At 36.5% G+C, this 16,545-nt stretch overlaps 1 protein-coding gene across 4 annotated transcripts in view; it reads left to right on the top strand.

Moving 5' to 3' along the window:
- The window catches only part of LOC143230540 (uncharacterized), a 116,457-nt gene that overhangs the window by 28,356 nt on the left and 71,556 nt on the right, over positions 1-16,545 (top strand). For 2 of the 4 annotated variants that reach the window (XM_076464291.1, XM_076464290.1), the window contains exon 2: positions 13,706-13,802. The exons of the other annotated variants lie outside the window; for them this stretch is intronic. The gene's annotated coding sequence lies outside the window, so the exon portion shown is untranslated. The remainder of the gene's footprint in view (positions 1-13,705; positions 13,803-16,545) is intronic. 4 annotated transcript variants of the gene reach the window in all.

Here is a 16,545-nt window from a genome sequence, read left to right as displayed (position 1 = left end):
TATATTGATTCCAGGATAAGAGCGTTTAATGATACTTGGAGTCACAATAACATTGGTTGATAACTCCCCAGTGGCACAGCGGTATGTCTGTGGACTCAAATTGCTAGAACTTGGGTTTCTATACCCGTGGTGGGCAGAATACAGATAGCCCATTGTGTAGCTTTGAACTTAATTTCAAACAACTAATTAGTTGCTAAACGCTACGTTATGAGCCCCCTTCCCCCCATCAAGCTCGGTAGAGAGCTCAAATATATATGCATAAAAGGGCATCTGTTAAAATATCGTTGGAGTACAAATAATGAGGCTCGGCATGTCCAGGTGGGCTAAGGCGTTCGATTCGTAATCTGAAGGTCGCAGGTTCAAATCCCCGTCACACCAAACATGCTCGCCCTTCCAGCCTTGGGGGCGTTATAATGTGTCGGTCAATCCCACTATTCGTTGGTAAAAGAGTAGCCCAAGAGTTGGCGGTGGGTGGTGATGACTAGCTGCCTTCCCTCTTACACTGCTAAATTAGGGATGGCTAGCGCAGATAGCTTTGTGTAGCTTTGCGCGAAATTATAAAACAAACAAGTACAAATAAATCACACGATATCTACTTTTGTGAGACCCCCAACCCTCCACCCTTTATCTCTTTTAAACCAATAATTTTCTGCGTGTTGTGCTGGAATTAGTTTCATTATGTTCGATTAATTATCGTCTTACCTTATACAATTTCCGGTCTGTTTATAAAAAGTCAGTAATAATAACATGGTTCGGATTCGTTTTCAGCCTTTTAAAGAGACATAAATGTTATCGGACGGTGTCACCATTCCATGAGTAAATTGAGATTTTCGGCTCGACGCTTGTGGCATCGACTCTGGTGTAAGGATTTAAATAATTATTGCAAAATGATGGGAGTTGAAAATTAAAATCCTTGTTTTGACAGTTTGGTGTAATCGATTAAACACCCAAATTCCTTTCGTAACAAAACTTATTCAAGTATAATCCGAGTGAGCTGAAACAAGCCCGACTGAAATTTGTATTCCTTTACGGCGCACTGAAAAAGACACTACATATTATTGCAAGGCAAACTGTCTCTCTATATTTTTTTTCTTGAATAATTAGATTCATCTTTATGATTTCAAACTAGGTAATTATTTCATTTTTAAAATAACTATTTTTAAACATATTGCAACGGTTTAATTTCTGTCTTCATATCTACTGTTTTTAATTTATTTAGCGTCAACTGAACGTTATGTAGAAAATAGTTACTGCTATTACAAGCAATTATATATCGTTTCAACTGAGAAATACCAACTTCCTTTAAAAAATATGCGGTACTATACTGTTTAGGGTAGTAGGTTTGTATTTGAATTTCATGCAAAGCTACACGAGGGCTATCTGCATTAGCCGTCATTAATTTAACAGTGAGGGAAGGCAGCTAGTCATCACCACCCACCGCCAACTCTTGGGCTACTCTTTTACCAACGAATAGTGGGATTGACCGTCAAATTATAACGCCCTCACGGCTGAAAGGGCAAACTATTACGCAGATTACGAGTCGCACGCTTTAACACGCTTGGCCATGCCGGGCCGTTTTTTCTTATATAAGTTTATCTTTCTTTTTTATTTTATAGATATAAGTAGGTTTAAAGTAGGTTTTTGGATTATTCATAGAAATTAACTCATCAAAATATCGAAAAGTATAGTGTATAAATTAGGATTTATAATTCATTTTGATAACCTGTGTTTGTGTTTTGAATTTCGTGCAAAGCTACATGAGGACTGTCTGCGCTAGCCGTCCCTAATTCAGCAGCGCAAAACTAAAAGGAAGTCCACCCACAGCCAACTTCTAACTACTCTTTTACCAACGATTGATTGTCATAATTTTGTAGGTTTATGAGAAAAAGAATATCTAAGGAACTACAGCACGTGCACAACAATTTTTATAAGAAATGTAACTAAAAACAAGAAAAGTTCTGGTATTTACTAATGCCAGTGTAAGAAGTAGGATTTGAAATCGTTTGTGAACAGATGTCGTCGAGTGCTTTAAAAACATAGTTTTACAAATTGTTTTGTTATCTAATCTAAAAACGTAGAACTATCTAACAACGTTTTCAAGAGGTGGCCACGTTTTTTCTACCTCCTGTATACATACAAGAGGAAAGGGAAGAGGGTGCTTGGGGACTTCTGGATGTTGTGTGGTGTTTAAAGCATCATATACCACACTTATCAGCTAGTCAAATACCTCAGCTAACATACAGCCACTTTCACCATTGCTTAACTTTGGACAACTCTGTATGTGTTTTGGTGACCTTGATTACTATCTGGGTTTTTTAATGACTGCTAGGCCTAGAACACTCACAAAACCAATAATACAAAACTCCTATTCCCAGATTCCGCACTTGGCCAACAATGCAAGACTTCTTGTAGATCGCGCCCTAAGTCAACAATGTGAGACTCCTAATCCTAGAATCACGTACGAAGTAAATAAAACAAATGAATAGTTTTTATATTTAATTACACTTTTAGAAATATCCAAAAATTACTTTAAACATTATAACCAATAAAATTTAATGAAATTAATTGTACAGAAAAACTGAATAGGTTAGTACTTGCAAAATGTATAAAAGCACTAGTAATATACTGTCTACATCCAAACAGCTTGCTGTTATATGAAATATTAATATACATGGATACATTCGCGTATTTATAATAGTGCACATATAACTTACTAGTTCCAAACAGAATGACACCTTTTCCAAAGATGGGCGAAGCGGCCAGATCAGATACTCCGAAAATTACAATTCTTGACCAGAGGGAAAATAACTAGTAATCAGCACCCGCCGCCTACACAACATTTCTTAACCTCTACAACTGAAAATGTGTTCAGCAACTTATTGCGCTCGAAACTTGAACTTTTTGGTTCGCTAAATGCTAGGCCACGCTCGATCCTCACATTCAACATTACAAAGCAAATGCTAATAAAATTACTAAAATAGTAAACGAACGAAAGCCAGTCCTCTGTATTAATATGGATACGAACGTTAGAATTAGCGAAATGCGAGGCTATTACTTAACAAGCTGAGGTAAGATATGAATAAAGCTAATTTATTTTTCGATATTCAAATTATGTATTTCCTTCGACGTTGATATTAAGATATGTCATTTCAAATCAGATTTATACGGGCCAAATGTAAAATTCATAAAACTACAAATTGTTTTATGTTGAAATATGATTATCAGGACTTCTTTAACATAAAAATTACAAGTAAGTTTATTTTAAAGTAAGTGTCGTACAGTTTCAGTGACTGTCAACGTATCCCATAAAAACTGTAAATATTAAAGAAGGAAAAACGAGTTTGCTATCGTGATAACAGTATATTGTTCGACTGGTATAAAAATTCAAATAAAAGTTCATTAGAAACTAGTGTTAATTGACGAATTCGATATTACTTTCGTTGTTAACTGAAGAGTTTCTCTTAATGTTTTACAACACTATCATTATTCATAAATGAACACCTAATCTTCAGCCCGTTCCTTGTTATGTAACTTGCATATTTAAGTGACCTTTAAAACAAGTTTTTATGAGTATAAAAAACAGATAATATGTTTATGTATATGTGTATACATGTTGAAATTTGTTTAGCCTAGAAAAAATCAATTTCCGATCTTAATTTGACATGATGGTGATACATGAAAATGGATCAAAAATCCCTCAATCAAGAGTCGAGTGGTCACTTTCAGCGACTTCGTCTTTACTTCTCACTGTCGTTTAACTGTCTTTCAAACATACACAAACCTGTTTGTTTCAATGTCATCACATTTCGCCTTGTTCGTTCATGAACTTTCTAAACTGTCAGATGTTCCAGGATCTAAAATAAATAGACCTGTCAAATCAACTTTACTTTATCGCAAGAGCTAATAAAATGAAGACCACGAGAGAAAAAAAAAGTGTATTAATAAACATATTTTCTTTTAAGTTTCCAGTATAAAGTTTTGAGCTAATTTGTTTTGGTTTTTGTTAAGCAGTGTAAATAGGGGCGTGTTTAAAATGATGGATAGAAAGGTATACGCCAAAGTAAACAAACCAAATTCGTTGACGTGGAGAGTATATTATTTTCATTTTCGTGTCTGCTATACAAAATTGGTAATATACGAGTTGGTTAAGCCAGTATTTGGTTTCCGTGGAAGAAACACTCTGGCGAGATGAGCTTTTGTGTTTCTGCACATTAGTGAAAAAGTAGATCAACCCTGTACGTTCAGCAGTGATGTATGGTCCTGAACTCAGGTGCTCCAACCCTTCACCATGAGCAACAGAACTGACGATGGTGACGGCGGTAAGAGAGGTAGATTATTGAAATGATTAATGGATTTAGGAAAGACCCTTATCGTCTGCCTCGTCTCACCCTGGGTAAAATCTGGCTATAATTCAATATTTTTCTCTCTCCATATTTTTCACGTGTTTTTTCTCGTTCTTATCAGTTTCTCAACACTTCATAACTCTTATTTCCTTCGTTCCTGATTTTCCTTCTTTTTCGTAATATCCACTATTTTTTATTTTACAATATATTCTTGCTTATTGTAAAACACCCAAGCTACATAATTTTAGTGGTATAAGACCATTTGCTTATCTTAGGCCACCAGGGGCGCAATATATATTTACCTTTATTTTTATCCATCTGTTTGCTTATTTCAAACAAAATATAACATCTTCTATTATTATTCCAATTAAGAATGTTCCCTACTTTTATCTCGATTCATTTAAATTTCCTCTTTCATTCATTTTACGTTGCATTTGCTCATATTTCTTTCAATCTGGTCATCTCAGTCGTTATCCACGACCTTATGTCCACACCCTGTCTCTTTCTCTACTAGCTATCCCAGCTACAACTTAATATCTTCTGTTTTTTCCTCGTCTGGTCTCTCAACCATCCAGAGTACGATTCCTTGCGGTGGATACAACAATGTGGCTTTGTCTTATAAATAACAAACAAACAACTGGGAGTTTGTGACGTCATATTGTATCTTCTAAACCGTTTAAACATATTTTTAACGCTTATACGCTGCTCTATCAGACAGTCAGTTTAAAATATAGGTACTTCATCAACTTTAATTGGCAGTTGAACTTGACAATACGAGTAACTAAATTCGGACTTTTCAAGGTAAATGACACCTTATGTAACCCACAGTCATAAAGGTCAGGCTTAAACTGGTGGTCAGAGGAAGAACAAAAATTCAGCAGTATCAACTGTCTTAAGAGCTTTGTCTGATTATTTAAACTAAATAATGGAATGAACTGTCACTTTTATAATGCATTCAATATGAAAAGTGTGGAATGTGTTAGGCGGCATCACGACTTGAATTTTCAATCCTTCGGTATACAGTTCTATCTGTGCTCTGCACACCACAGGTATCGGAACCCGGTTTTAAGTGTTGTAAGCTCATAGACCGGGTGGGCGTAATTTAAGAAAAATTTTTGAAATACTAAGAACATTTTAGTGTAATAAAGGGCGAGCATGTTGGGTGTGATGGGGATTCGAACCCACGGATTACAAGTCGAGTGCATTAGCTACCTGGCCATACTAGGCTTGGAGAAAAGTATTTGAAAAATTAAACTAGGTATGTCATAACTGTTTTATCACCGTCGCACTAAACATGCTCGCCCTTTCAGCCGTGGAGGCATTATAATGTGACGGTCAATCCCACTATTCGTTAGTAAAAGAGAAGATCAAGAGTTGACGATGGGTGGTGATGACTAGCTGCCTTCCCTCTAGCTTTACACTGCTAAGTTAGGAACGGCTAGCGCAGATAGCCCTCGAGTAGCTTTGTGCGAAATTCAAACCAAACCAAACCATAACTTTTTATAATTAGAAACAGGTCTAACATGACGAGGTGATTAAGAACACGTGTGATACGTGTGCTCAAATACAATCAAAGTAAAATTGTATGAATCATAAAATATATTAATACCCAAGTTCTGTTTCCACTAAGTGTGTGTGTATGTGTGTGTTTTCTCATAGCAAAGCCACATCGGGCTATCTGCCGAGTCCACCGAGGGGAATCGAATTCCTCATTTTAGTGTTTTTAATCTGTAGACGTTAAGTTATAGGGTTTACAATGCTAAATATCAGAGTCAGATTACTGCGATGTGCACGGCGTAGATAACTCATTTTATACATTAGTGCTTTTGCTTCGAATAATTTAATTAATCCATTATGTTTCTGGCATTTTGAGACAAAATTTATTTAATGAACATAAATAACGAAGAAAAAAAGCTTCATGTAATTTGGAATTTCCGACCTGAACAACACTGGCCCGGCATGGCCAGGTGGGTTAAAGCGATCGACTCATAATCTGAGGGTCGGAGGTTCGAATACCAATCCTATCAAACATGTTCGCCCTTTCAGCTGTGAAAGCGTTATAATATTAGATCAATCCCACTATTCATTGGTTCAAGAGTTGGCGGTGGGTGATGATGAATGGCTGCCTCTCTTGTAATCTTTCTTTAATAAATTAGAGACGGTTAACGCTGATAACCTTGGTGTGGTTTTGCGCGAAATTCAAACCAAACTATACCTTACAGTAACTATTTGGCTTATCCAGATAACCAATGCTACCAAACTGTCTTATTGTTAGTGAAGGTTATAATTTAAATAGCTTAAGTTGTAATAAGAATTTATTGTTGACCAGAAGCTATTAATGATTCAACAGATGCAAACATTTATTTTTCAATTCTTTGCACTACTTGTGTTTTAAACAATTACAGTACAGAGCACAAAAAATAAAATATACTGATTTTTTTTTTTTTACAAAACCTATAACGTGTGATTATCTACTCAATGTTCACCATTCCTTCTGGCCCGACATGGCCATGTGGGTTAAGGCGATCGACTCATAATTTGAGGGTCGCGGGTTCGAATCCCCGTCGCACCAAACCTGTTCACCCTTTCAGCCGTGGGGGCATTATAATGTCACGGTCAATTTCACTATTCGTTGGTAAAAGAGTAGCCCCAGTGTTGGCGGTGAGTGGTGACAACTATCTGCCCTCCCTCTAGTTTTACACTGCTAAATTAGGGACGGCTAGAGGAGATAGCCCTCGTGTAGCTTTTCGCGAAATTCAAACAAACGAGAATATATGATATTTTTAGTAATTTGGATAGTTACAAAGCTTAAGCCTAAACTCGTGATTGTTATTTCATTGCTATGTGTGGTTGCCAAACACTTAACGCACATCAAGTATTTAAAAGGGCGGATATAGAGATTGGTTCTTAAAGTGTTAGCACTCAATTCCTTCCAATAAGTCTTCAACACGAATGTTTTCTTGTGTTTTTCGTAGAAAAGTTTATAAATTTACGCCCTTCAGCGATTTACCCAATAGGAAGATGACTCAGAGTCCGTAGATCAGCTAATGAATATATTTAACGTAAAATTTGAACGATTATAAAAAATCGGTTTGTTTTGAACTTCGCGCAAAGCTACACTAGCCGTCCATAATTTAGTAATGAAAATATAAAGGCAGTTAGTCATCACCAACTCTTGGTGCACTCTTTTACCAACAAATAGTGGAATTGACTGTGACATTTTAACGCTCCAACGGCTGAAAAAGTGATAATGTTTAGGAGGGGAGATGGGGATTCGATAATACGCCTTGCAGATTGCCAGTCTGTGAGTTATAACTGCTTGGCTACGCCAGTTTCTATAAAGTCAGCTTGTTAGATGCAAGCTACGACCTTTCATTAGATCATTTTCTCATAGTCGAACAGGGCAAAACAAAAATATCTAATGTGAAAAGTTCTATCAGCCAAAAAAAAAAAAAAAGGATGGTATGCGTAAATCTTTCCGGGCACGTAAATTATAATTAAGTCAGTGTCGACTTATCATGACTTGGAAACATATGGAAAAGTCTGGCGATAGGAGCGCATTTCACGACAAACCGTTTTTTTTCAGTCGAACTTAAACCGATGAATGATGAGTAGTTTGGGAATTGAGTAACTCACTCCACCTGATTTCTTAGTAATGAAAAATACATTTCGTTGTTTGTTTTCTTACCTGAAGACGAAATTTTTGGAAACAAGTTATATATATCTCTACAGATTTTAGGTTCATCGATCAAATGCCTGCAGAAGTATATATACAGACGACACCAAAAGAAACTAGGTTATTCAACTCAATTTCATACGATGCATACATTTCCTTTTTTTAATTTCATTTTTATTCAACTGCATGTGTGGTTAGAAATGTAATCACGCTAATAAGGCCCGGCATGGCCAGGCGGTTAAGGTGCTCGACTCGTAACTGAGGGTTACGGGTTCGAATCCCCGTCGCACCAAACATGCTCGCCATTTCAACCGTGGGGACGTTCTAATGTTACGGTCAATCTCACTATTCGTTGGTAAAAAGAGTAGCCCAAGAGTTGGCGGTGGGTGGTGATGACTAGCTGCCTTCCCTCTAGTCTGATACTGTTAAATTAGGGACGGCTAGCGCAGATAGCCCTCGAGTAGCTTTGCGCGAAATTAAAAACAAACCAAACTTTTCTCCAGCTACGGCATTTTTGTTTAATCGAAGAAATAAGAGAGAGAGAGAAATGTACTTCATAAATAATTCTACAGTGAAAGCTTTCTAATTTTATTCCATTCTTTATCGAAAACATTTGGACAAACTGGCGTTGATAGAGACGCTACTTATGTGACGTATTATCTTTCTTTTTCTTCGGCAAAAATTCTAAGCCTCTAGCGATACGGCTCGCTGTTAAATTCATTTTCAGGAATTCACACACTTATAAAACGTATTAGTAGTTATTTTGTATTCGAGACCGAAACCCAAACCGTTGCTATCTGTTTTTTTTTAAGGCATAGTCACCAGAGAACTGGTAGAAGTGGCTTTTTTTCCTATAGATTATTTCGTTGCACATACACGTCTGATATTGATTCGTTTTTAGGAGAATTACACGGTGTAAAAGTTGCGTAGTAATACTTGCTCCTACAAGAAAGAAACCAGGAATCGGAGAACGCTCTATATAATATTTCTAAAACACCTTTGGAATTATAAAAAGCGAGAAAAAAAGAAGATAATAAAACTAGAGATTTTTGTCGAGTTTTTTGTTGTATCTCTTTACTGTTTCGAAAGCAGTTACGACTTTTTAAATCCAATCCACACATATTGTTAGATTGTAGCATGAGGGAACGTGCTCCATTATAGCTTTTTTTCTGATTTCCCCAGTGGTACAGCGGTATGTCTGCAGACTTACAATAGAAGAAATAGGGTTTCGATACCCGTGATGGGCAGAGCACAGATAGCCCATTGTGTTGTTTGTGCTTAATTCTAAACAAACAAACCTAACGCTTATTCTTCATGAACTCCAAACACGATACTAAGAAGACAGAGATCTTGATAAATAAAACGAGAACCGTTTCTAAAGTGATTTTTGATGCTGCATGTATTCAGTTATTATTTGAATATTTATTTATTTATTGGCCTGGCATGGCCAAGCGCGTAAGGCGTGCGACTCGTAATCCGAGGGTCGCGGGGTCGCGCCCGCGTCGCGCTAAACATGCTCGCCCTCCCAGCTGTGGGGGTGTATAATGTGACGGTCAATCCCACTATTCGTTGGTAAAAGAGTAGCCCAAGAGTTGGCGGTGGGTGATGATGACTAGCTGCCTTCCCTCTAGTCTTACACTGCTAAATTAGGGACGGCTAGCACAGATAGCCCTCGAGTAGCTTTGTGCGAAATTCCAAAACAAACAATTTATTTATTTGTAAATTGTCTTTTTTGTCATTGCACATTTATTTCTCGTTTTCATAAGCGCCAGGTCTTAAGGCATATAACGCTAAAAATCGAGTTTCGACACCTTAACAACAAGGGAAACTTCTTTTTATTCATGAATTCGTAAAATATACATTTCAACTATTTTATTGCAAACATATTTTTACGTCCTCACACGCATAGTCCTTTAGTGTTTTTAAATCCCATAAAGTATTGTGTTTATTCCAAAGTGCAAACAGGTATCGAGACTCCGATTCTAGATTTACGAGTCCGCAGACTTACAGCTGAGCCACTTTGGTGCAGTGTACGAAGTATTTAAGCTACAAAGATTACGAGTAACTACGATGTTTACAGTAATATTATATCTTAGTTTAGTTCGTAACAACGCACAAATTGAGTTTATTTTATTAAAAATATATGGGTTTTCTCCACGTCTGGTCATGCTCTGTTTGACGAATATGCATATTGATAACAGTTCAATTGCAAAATGTTCTATTGTAAGATTTAGTCAAAAATACAATAATATTCCTTGCAGACTTTCCACAATTCAGCTAGTGTACGACAACGATATTTTCCCAGCGCTTACTTCGACATTTTGATCACGTATAAATTCATAGGTGTTGTGTTTGACGACTTGATTGTTAAGCATTCGTATGTAATATCATGAATGCCCGTTTGATTCTCCAGTTGCTTCAGGTCTGAGGTGGGTTAACAAGAGATCTGACTCGAAGACGTATCTTGGAGAATCCCATATCCCCCTGGTCTTATTTGTAGACATAGAACCTTCTCGATTATAATATGTATTGTTGTCTGGGGCAGCTGTATGGCTTTTGCACTTACATCTGTGCTCGTGAATTTTCGCCTGCTACGAGACACCACACTCTGCTTACCATTGCTGGATTACGACTTGTTTGAAGGTCTTTCTTTAAGTGGTATCGGTACCCCAATATCATTCACATCCATTTATTTTAAATACTACTAAGAAAACTTCCAGTCTTTAAAATTGAAATCTCTAGTCTGAACATCTTTGTGATCTGAAAATGTCTGAATATTTTACAACAGATAGCAATTAAATTTCAGCGTGCATCATACTACTTACAAATATCAAACAATCTTAAAATGTAGTTCTGATAAATTCAATTGCACTGGGAATAGATGCGTTATAATATTGATCAAATCCAATTATTTCAAACTCCAGTGGCTCAGTGGTAAGTGTGAAGGTTTACAACGCTAAAAATCCGAGTTTCGGTACCTGTGGTAGGCGCAATACAGATAGTCCATTGAGTAGCTTTGTGCTTAACAACAGACAAACAAATTATTCTTGTCACAGCAGCTCAAGAGTTGCCGGTGGATGCTGCTAATTAGCTGCCTTCCATATAGTCTATAAGCTCAAATTTAAGAACAATTAGCGCAAATAATGTTCGTAGGCCTTTGCACTTGGACCTGAAATAAATTTCTTTTATTTCACGTGCGTTCTCCTGAAAATTAAGAAAATTCGCAAGAAAGACGATACTATAACGTGAACTTCATACACTTGCGCATGCGTTGTTTATGTTCTGTTCATTTTCCTCATTACATCGGAACATTTTGATGAACATCACTAGAGTAAAGCGCAAAGTACACAACGGGCTATCTGTGCTCTGCCTACCTTGAATATCGAAACCAGTTTTAGGATTAGAAGCTTTCGGATCTATCGCTGTTCTTTGACAGATGACGCAAGCCTTTTAATTTTTGTTACGCTGTATAAGTCACACGTCAACGTGGATAAAGATTTAAGTGTTTTCTCTTGTATTTATTGAAATGTGCAGGGTAAGTCTGGATTAGAGAAGAGAATGTGAATTTACATCAGTGTAGCTTGCATTTCTCAGTTCTGGCTCAAGCGTATTGGAATTCTGTGTTATTTTAAAATTTATTACAAAATGTACTTTCATACGAATAGAGGCTACTTTTACATAAAGTCGATTAACTTTCAAGTCCAAATAAAGCGCAATATATTTCAGTACCCACTGCCTTTCTAACGTAATCAGTAAAAAAACAAACATAAAAAAAAACGTAGATGAATTCTCATTATCTTGGAAGGTTCTGAAAAAAAAAGCTATTAGCTTTAGTATATTCTACAATAATAAGATTTTTATCACTGCACTACAGCACCACCTACTGGTAACTCTTTTCCCAGTGGATTAATATCGGAGATACAAGGATGAGCTTCCAACATTCTTTAATCTAATTTAGCCTGGTCCGTTTTGTATGTAGTCAGGTGATTAAGGAAATGCACATAATCTTTACCACGATTTCTACTTCAGTAAAAGTTTTAAGCTTATTACAAGCTTGGTAGTGAGGGAGTTCGTTAGACTTGGAATCGATAAGAATTTTCTAGTCGTATAAATAAGTTGGTAACGCATTGTTCAATTATTCCTATTGACAACAACCGCTTGGGTGACATTTTCTGAATTTTTTTACACAAAATTACAAATAAAAAGTTACTCAAACGGTTTAGTGCTAAGCCCGAATATTTCTAAAACGGATAAAATCTGTCATATAGAGTTACTAACGAATTTCTTAATCCGGCGATACTTCATTTTCTTAATTGTGTCGAATAATTAGCTTTTAAACCCTGGTGGCAACTCCTCATGAAGCTGTGATACTGAAAAGTGACTTGCACTGCTTTGACCTTTGGTCAATTTACTGTGATAGATAGGTAATAAATATTAATGATGGCCTGATATGTCATGTCGTTAAGGCGCTCGACTCGCGGGTTTCAAATGCTGTCACTGAACGTGTTTGTGGGGTGTTATAGTACGTCAGTCAGTCCCACTATACGTTAGCAAAAGAGTTATTGTTAATAACTACACAATGGTCTATCTGTGATCTGCCTACCCTGGGTATCGAAACCAGTTTTAGGATTAGAAACCTTTGTATTTATCGCTGATCCACTAGAGGGTGGGACTTGTACAAAGCTAACAGAGATTTATCTGTTCATTAAAAGATGGTACAATCCTTTTGTTTTTTGTTATGCTGTATAACCCACACGTCTTTTGGAGGGAAATGTTTGTCACTGATGAATTAGAAACGGCTAGAACAGATACTCCTCGTGTATATTTGAGCGAAATTCAAAAGAAACGAAACCGATATTAATGATAATTAATATAAAATTATATATGATTACATTAAAAGGTTCCCTTAATCTGTTTTATATTTTTGTTCACTATGTCCGTGGTTCGATTCTGAGTGAGGTCCAACACCTAATGAATGCAAATACTGAGTAGTTTACTTTCATTGCAAACACCAAGTCCAAAGAAAGACATTTTAAGACTTGTTGATTTGCTTTCTAATACTTCACGCTCAGTTTAATTTTGTTGAGTAATTTTGTGTCTTTACTGTGCTAATCCATCTACCACCTCACTTTACGAACACCTGTCTCAAACAATCATCATTTAAAGAGCGATCGATTTTTTTCTTAACTCTTTAATCAAAACCGGTTGATTTAAAGCATGGCGTTGAGCAGAGGAGAGCAATATAAGAATATATCTACATTTTTGAAATGATTTGAGAACCATCCACCTGTTTATCCTAGCAGCTTAGACCTTGAGAGATCGTTGATGAAAAATAGAATGTTCTTCTGTGCGTGAGGGTACATCAATTTTTCGAGGAGCTTAGCTTTCAGGGCTTGTTGATTAAAATCGAATATTCTTCACTTGATAAACTCTCAGTTTTTACCTAATTTTTCTTTCTTTTGAAGAAACTTTTCTGAAGAGAACCTAGAAAACTGAACAGTTTCTTTTATAATTTAATTTTACTTCTTGTAGATTTCCTGGATAACAACATTTAGTCTTGTTTTATTTCATCTCCGGAATGTGATAGATAGGCGACACTTTTGTGTGGATGTCACCGCTAACTTCATGAAACAAATCGAATAATTGTTTTACTTATTTTCTTTCTTTTTTTTTTGTATATGTGTAGGGGACCATCAATTGGGTATTTCATAGTTTCTGGATCTTGTAATGCCCTGAACATTACATGCCACTTTTTAGTTAGCGAAGTAACTCGGCAGAAACAGGCGAGTATATACAGCTTCATTTGCTCTATATAAAAAAAATAATTTGTAATTTGTGTGTGTGTGTGATTTTGGTTAGAAAGTATGTGTCCCTCCATGACCGGCCCGGCATGGCCAGGTTGTTAGGGCGCTCGAATCGTAATCTGAGGGTCGTGGATTCGAATCCCTGTCATGCCAAACATGCTCGCCCTTTCAACTGTGGAGGCGTTATAAAGTGACCGTCAATCCCACTATTCGTTGGTAAAAGAGTACCCCAAGAATTGGCTGTTGGTTGTAACAACCATTCGCCTTCCCTATGGTATTACACTGCTAAATTAGAGACGGATAGCGCAGATGGCACCCGTGTAGCTTTGTGCGAACACAACAACAAGATATTCATCCTGTCATCAGAGCATCATCATCCATATTCATCCTGTCATCAGAGCATCATCATCATCCATATTCTGCTTTCTTTAGAAACAAAACCAGTTAATTTTGTTGTATTGTGTAAGACCTCTAACCCCAATCTAAATATTTATGGCATGACACCACGATGAAAGTTAATCGCTTTTCGTAAGACATCCTAATGGAAACGATCAGTTTCAATGTGATATCACCGTGAATTCGGATGATTTTTGTATAACGTCACCGTGAAAACTGATCACTTCTTATCAGATATCACCACTTAATTTTTCTATCGTATAACTGTTACATATGGTTTCTCCGGGATTACTGACCGAAATAACTTGGTAAGAGCTGCCAGAAAGTGTATTGAGGAGAAAATATCTAACTTATCTAACACTGACTGCGTTTAATGCAAAGAGGCTGAAAACAAGTTAAACATTATAAATCAATCGGTCCCACACTGAGAAAACATGATATTATATTTAAAACTACAAAGACAGCTTAAAGCGTGGCGCTTTTACCGGAGAGCTCTCTATGTGTTTAAATGTTAACATGTAAGTCAATTTCTAAAACTCGTCTGTCCCAGACTAAGAAAAAATAGCATTTTTTACTAAAAAAAAAATCAGGCACTGGCCATGTAGCTAATGGTCACTTACATTTTAAAATAAAGGATGATACATTCCTGGGTAATCAACTTAGTTGCTAGTACAAAATATCACTGTCAACATCTGTACAGTATATTTAACGTTACAGCGAGAGAAAGTACATAGTGAACCCTTGTTGACTGGTCTTGTTCCACGAGTAACTAGGGCGAGAGAAACTTAGTGGTTACCTTGACCAACTTTCTATATTAAGAACACATACTCATATTTAGATATTTTGAAGAAAAAAATTATGCTAGATGTACTTGCGCAGGGTTACCGAAAGTTTTCCTTTTCAAGAGCGAATAAAACCAATATTATGAGAAAAAAAATATATATTTCTTGCTTTTGAATTTCATATATCATACTGTGTTATAGCCTATAGAGTGCATAATTATTTGCGTGATTCATAGTTTGCGCACATTTTACTGAAATCCCTTATGTGACGTCATTTTAGTGTCTACTGACTGATTGGGAGACAACACACTACTGTATACTACTGTGAGTGATTAAAATAAGTGATAACTCCAGGCGGCCTTCGACTCCCTTTCAGAGTAATTAAATAAGCGGGGAGGAAACACTCTTCATCCAGACAAGTGTGCCCCAAGAGTCGACAGCTGACACTGTAACCGGCTGTCTTCCCTCTGACCTATCACTCGAAAACTAGGTTTGGTTATTCACAGGTAGCCCTTCTTTAGCTTAGCGTGAAAATTATAGTAAACAAATAAACTAGTCCCAGCGCATGTCTATGACATTTAGATTGAGCTTATCCCCCCGTGGCTTAGTTGTAATCTCGAGGGGTTTTAACACTAAAATTCAGGGTTGATTTCTCTAACTTAGGTAGCCCACTATGCAGCTTTGCGATTAACAACAAAACAATTTGAAGATTGCTATTTTAATTCAGGAATCGCTGCAGTTTTCATCCTTTATGCTATGCCGAACAATAATTCCTGCAATGTTATTAATTTTGATTTAACTCTTCCTGAGTTACATCCGACCACAAAACACACTTCCTTTGTTTTCCTCCATTTCTTGTACAGAATGAGAAATCGTTAAGAACTGTATTCGCTGCTTAAGATCTGTTTGCTCCTCATGTAATTACATAGATTTTAGCAGTTCACCCAACCCTGGGATGTAATTCGATTCCTCAGCTCCGAACTCTCATAAAAGAGCTTCCTGTTGTAAAAGACTGGAGTCTATAGAATTTGGTTTCCATTAGTGAAATTAAACGCGAACAAAAGGAGTAAGAAAAGTCGTTACGTTACGCGATAGACGAATGAAAATATGGTGTTCAAAGATTATAATCAGAACCAAGAAGATAAGTGGCTCGTTGGAGAAAGCTACAGTTTCTAAAACCCTCCCGTTTTAACGAACGTTTTTTAGAATGCATGTAGGTATCATTCGTTTGAAACTCTTGGAATAAGTAGTATATAGGTGTTATCAGAACAGAAACTTCCACGCTCAGCTGTTTTATAACCCTTTAACTGTATCAGTTTTTCTTTTGAATACTGTGGTCATGTTGTTAACATTTTGAAAGAAAGTAAAATAAATGTTAAAACATTTCAATTTGTTCGTGTTTGCATTTTTCTAAATTTACGTATCTTATCCTTTTTTTGGGGGTTGGGAAAAGATTGGAGAAAAACGTTAATGCTCGCATATGTTCAACATAAAATATTTTAGTCGCATATTCACACATTGAGCATTATTCGGTAAGAACACGG

This window comes from Tachypleus tridentatus, chromosome 10 (genome assembly GCF_004210375.1).
Source record: "Tachypleus tridentatus isolate NWPU-2018 chromosome 10, ASM421037v1, whole genome shotgun sequence".
Classification (NCBI taxonomy): domain Eukaryota; kingdom Metazoa; phylum Arthropoda; class Merostomata; order Xiphosura; family Limulidae; genus Tachypleus; species Tachypleus tridentatus.
Note: the sequence above shows the minus strand (reverse complement) of the source record. Positions and strands in the feature narration are given on the sequence as shown.